Source organism: Lagopus muta, chromosome 1 (genome assembly GCF_023343835.1).
Source record: "Lagopus muta isolate bLagMut1 chromosome 1, bLagMut1 primary, whole genome shotgun sequence".
NCBI lineage: Eukaryota > Metazoa > Chordata > Aves > Galliformes > Phasianidae > Lagopus > Lagopus muta.
In genome coordinates, this window is record NC_064433.1 from 147,085,913 (window position 1) to 147,091,004 (window position 5,092).

The following is a 5,092-nucleotide window of genomic DNA, read 5'->3' on the forward strand; positions in this document are numbered from 1 at the left end:
TTTACTGTCATTTGCAAACTTGCTAAGGATACATCTCAGTCCTACATCCCAATAATTGACAGAAATGTTGAATGAGCCCTAGAATAGAACTTTGGAGAACACTGCTAATGAGTGGCTACCAGCCAGATGTAGGCTTATTCTGTATAAAAGTTTGAGCTGTAATTCGTCTCCTAGTGTAACATGAACCTGTTTATTCCACAGTTGGACAATTCATTCTGAAAGATGCCGTCGGTTATAGTATGAAAGGTCTTACTAAAATCCACACAAATTGAATCAGCCACCTTAATTTCATGCACCAAATTGGTGACCTTATCACAGAAGAAGAGTAATATACTAAGACAGAATTAACTTTGATAAATCCAGCTTGTCTGATAACAGCCTCATTCTTTACATTTTTTTCAGTAGCACGTTGGATAATCTTTACCTTAACTTTTCTGGGGACTGAGGTTAGACTAAAATTTCTGTTTCCTAGGTCTCATGCTCTTTTTGTAGATGGGTATAACATTAGCTAGCTTCTAGACAGCAGGGACCTCCCCAGTTTCCCATGATCTTTTATAAATTGCTGGTAAGATCACCCACAACATCCTTCTCTCTACATTGGAAATACATATATTTGATGAGTGGACTGTTTAATGGATGAGAAACTGTTTGTGAGAATGGTGGTCAATGGCTCAATGTCTGTATGGACGTCAGTGATGAGTGGTGTCTCTCAGGGGTCGCTACTGGGAGCAGTGCTCTTTAATATCTTCATCAGTTATATGGATAATGAGATTGAGTGCACACTCAGCAAGACTGTGGATGACTCCAACTTACGCAGTGTGATCTGCACAACTGAGGGATGGGATGCCATCCAGAGAGACCTAGATAGGCTTGAGCAGTGGGCCATCACGAGTTTCAACAAAACCAAGTTCAAAGTCTGGCAAAGCAACACCCGCTATTAATACAAGTCAGGGTTCAAAAGGATTGAGCACTGACCTACTGAAAAGGATTCAGGGTACTGGTGGATGGTAAGCTGGAGCCAACCATGTCCTGGGCTGCATTAAACAAAGCATAGCAAGCAGGTCGAGGGCGTTGATCCTGTGCCTCTACTCAGTGTTGGTGAGACCTTAGCTGTAGTACTGCATTCAGATGTTGAATCCTCAGTACAGGAGAGACGTAGACCTGTTAGAGTGTCCAGCAGAGAGCCACAAAAATGATCCAATGATCAGAGTACCTCCCATATGAGGATGGGCTGAGAGAGCTGGGGCTGTTCAGCCAGGAGAAGAGAAGGGGGATCTGATAGAGATCTAAAAGAGGTCTATATAAAAAAATAGACTTTTCTGCAGTGTCTGTTGTGAAAAAACAAGAGAAACTGGTTTCAAACTAAAAGAAGTGAGATTTAGACTTTATATCAGGGAAAGTATATTCTGGTTTCTCTTCAGATCGTATAAATCTTTCGCCTTTTACTAAAGATTTCCGTGGAGAGGAACAAGCACGAGTGTCGTGGAATTTCCAAAATTTTTTTTTGCAATAAATAAAGTAAAATAAGTAAATACGGACAGTTTGTCCAGAACCTGTCCCACCAGACAGTGAGTACTCCATCCTTGGAGACAGTCAAGTTCAGGCTCGATCAGGTTCTAAGCAATCTGATCTAACTGTGAATCATATGTACCTATTCATTGCAGAGGAATTGGATTAGATGACCTTTAAAGGTTCTTTCCAGCTCAAACAATTCTATTATTCTATAGTAGGGGTCCAGCTACAACATCTTCAAAATATCATCAGCACACTGAAGTGAATCTTAACAGGCTCCACGGACTTATGTTTGTCAAGGTGGAAATCACTACTCCAGCAGTCCTTGTCCTCCACCTGTAAGGAGCTGTGAGCCCAAGATCTGCCATTACTATTAAATAATGAGGCAAAATTGATTGAAAAGCTTTTTCTTCCTCCTTACTTGTTAAGTGACCATCTGCTCCAAGTATCAGTCTGATGTTTTCCTTAGACCTACTCTGGTGTCAACATACTTAAAAAAAATTATCTTTGTGATGTCTGAAACCACATCCTTGAGTGTCAACTCAAGTTGAGCTTTGTCTTTTCTTGTTTTCTTCTTGCAGATATGAACTGCTGCTCTGTATTCTTCCTGTGAAGCCAGATATTGCCTCTGGAGTTCTTTATTTTTCTGTCCTAGTTCTAGGAGAAGTTTCCTGTTTTGCCAAGCTCACCTTCTGCCCTGCTTACTTTGTGGGATTGGCTCTTCTGGGATTATAAAGGTGGGCTCCTGAAAAGTTATCAGCTATCATTGACCCCTAGAGACAATTTTTAGGGCAGACTGCTAACTAGATCCTCAAGAAGCTTCAAGCTTCCAAGTCTAATCACTACACAATGTGCATCTCCACTTCACTGCCTTGCCTATCCCTTCTGAATAGCCAATGACCTTCATTTCAGCACTCAAGTTTTGGGAATCATTCCTCCAAGTCTCACTAATACAGAAGATATCATAAATCTGGGAAAGGACCAGTTGTCATTTCAGCACATTTGTTTCTCATACTGTGTATGTTGGCATATATACATCTCAGATGTTCTCCTGAAATCTCCCTGATGTGGCATAGACATTCCTATTAACCTTGCTACCCTTAGAAAATGACTCATCACCACTTGGCTTAATCTTAGGTAACCTAAAGGTATCTCCCTCTCTGATCAGTCCCACTTTAAAGCTTTTTCAATTGATCTTTCCAGATTATGAGCAAAGAAAATATTTTTCCAATTGAGACAGGTGGAACTTGTCAGGCTGGAGCAGGCCTCTTTTCAAGAAGACATCAGAGGACTGATGACCTGGGCTTATGTATTTATTACTTTGTCAGCCTCCATTAGTGGGAGGATTGGTGAAAAAACACTATTTGTGCTAGTATTAGTTTTCTCCCTGGGGCCCTAAAATCTTTTCTGACAGATGATAGGCTTCCTGTAGCTATGCTGTTGATTCTCATTTGAAAGAGGACACAATATCTTTAAAAATATTTGACATTTATACCTATGCTTTCATTGGCATGTTGTGATAACAGTGTTGTCAGTGAAAAATTCTGTACTTAGGATAAAAATGATTGTTCATTTCATAATAATGAACTGTGGAACTCTAGAGAGTAAGGACAGCAAAAGGTTATATTTGTTTACTCTAGTAACAGATACTCTTTAGAAACTGAAACAATCACTTCCAGAAAGAGAAAGTTCCTGTAAAAGTAGACAGCTAAAATAATCCAGATACACTGTTCTATGAAACTGCTAATTTCTCTGTAATGCATATAAAAGAGATCTATAAATCAATTTCAGATATGAATGCCTTTTTTTTCTTTCTTTCTTGGTGGCTATTTTTGTTTATTTCTGTAATAGAAAGGAACGCTTTGTGACCAGCAGAGCTGAATTCTGTTTTGCATTGCAAGAATTACCAGAATTTACAACATTAATTTCCTGTCACAGGGAGGGGCAGTTCTAAAACTTGTCCCTGGAAGTGACTGAATATTATTTTCAGGAAAGTTTGCTACTTCCTTTTTATTTATTTATTTATTTATTTTGAGCAAACACTAACCATAAAGACCATAGTATCATAGAATGGTTTGCATTGGAAGGGACCTCAAAGATCATCTAATCCCAAAACCTCTGTCATGAGCAGGGTTGCTGACAGCTAAATCAGGCACTAGATCAGGCTGCACAGGAGCCCATCCAACTTGGCCTTGAACACCTCCAGGAATGAGGTGTCAACAGTTTCCCTAGGCAGCATGTTCCAGCACCTCACCACTTTCTCTGTGATCAACTTCCCCTTAACATTTAAACTAAATCTCCCTTTCTTTAGTTTAAAATCATTCCCCATTGTCCTGTCACTATCTATCTGTATAAAAATTTGTTTTCCCTTTAAATACTGGAAGGCTGTAATGGGGTCTCCCCAGAGCCTTTACTTCTCTAGAGGGAACAAGACGAGTTTTGTCAGTGTATCTTCATAAGAGTGGTGCTCCAGCCCTCCAGCCATCTTTGTGCCCTTGTCTGGACCTGTTCTAAAAGCTCCACATCCTTCTTGATCTGGGGGCCCCAGACCTGAATGCAATACTCCACATGGGAGCTTACAAGGGCAAAGTAGAGAGGGACAACCACTTCCCTCACTCTGCTGGCTTTCCTTCTTTTGATGCAGCCCAGGATACTTCTGGTCTTCTGGTTTACAAGTGCACATTGCTGGCTCGTGTTACATTTTTTCATCTACCAGGACCCATAAGATCTTCTCCCTGGGGCTGCCCTCATAGAGCTCTTCTTTTAGTCTGTGTACACCTGGGCTTACCCTGACCAAAGTGCAGAACGTTGCACTTACACTTGCTGAACCTCATTAGATTAAAATGGGCCCACTTTTTAGGATTTCCAGGTCTCTCTAGATTACATTCCTTCCTTTTGTCTTATCAGTTTCACCATTCAGCTTGGTGTAATGTGAGAACTTGTTGAGAGTGCACTCATTCCCATCACATATGCATGTCATTCATAAAGATGTTAAATAGTACTGGTCTCAAGATGGACCCTTGAGGGACACCACTCATCCCTCATCTCCAATTTAGAGACAAGGATGTGGTGTGGGACCATATCAAAGGCCTTGCAGAAATGAGACAGACAACATCAATTGCCCTTCTTTAGTCCACCAATGTCACTCTATCACAGTAGGCCACTAAATTAGGCAAGCACAATCTGCCTTTGGTGAAGCTGTGATGACCATCTTGGATCACCTGCTCATCCTTCACGTGTCTTAATATCTCTTCCAAGAGAATCTGCTCCACAATCTTCCCAGGCAGAGAGGTGAGGCTCACCAGCCTGTAATTCCCAAGGTCTTCTTTTTTCCCCCTTTCTTAAAAATAGCAGCAGTGTTTCCCTTTTTCTGGTCACTGGGTACTTCGCCTTATAATGAGACTTTTCAAATATGATGGACCTTGGCAATCACATCAGTCAGCTACTTCAGAACCCTGGGACCTTCACATTTAAGACCCTCACATTCAGTCCCTTGAGGTAGTCTCAGACTTAGTCTTCTCTTAAGTAGGAGAGATTTTTCTCCCCCAGCCATATGCTATAATAATGAACAGTGGAGAAC

The 5,092-nt window shown here is 40.9% G+C and overlaps 1 non-coding gene across 1 annotated transcript; it reads left to right on the forward strand.

Annotated features, from left to right (window-relative positions):
* The first annotated feature begins 1,401 nt into the window (after nt 1-1,401).
* LOC125688499 (U5 spliceosomal RNA) lies at nt 1,402-1,515 on the forward strand. Its single transcript, XR_007374757.1, has one exon. It is a non-coding gene; the product is annotated as a U5 spliceosomal RNA (small nuclear RNA).
* The last annotated feature ends 3,577 nt before the right edge of the window (nt 1,516-5,092 follow it).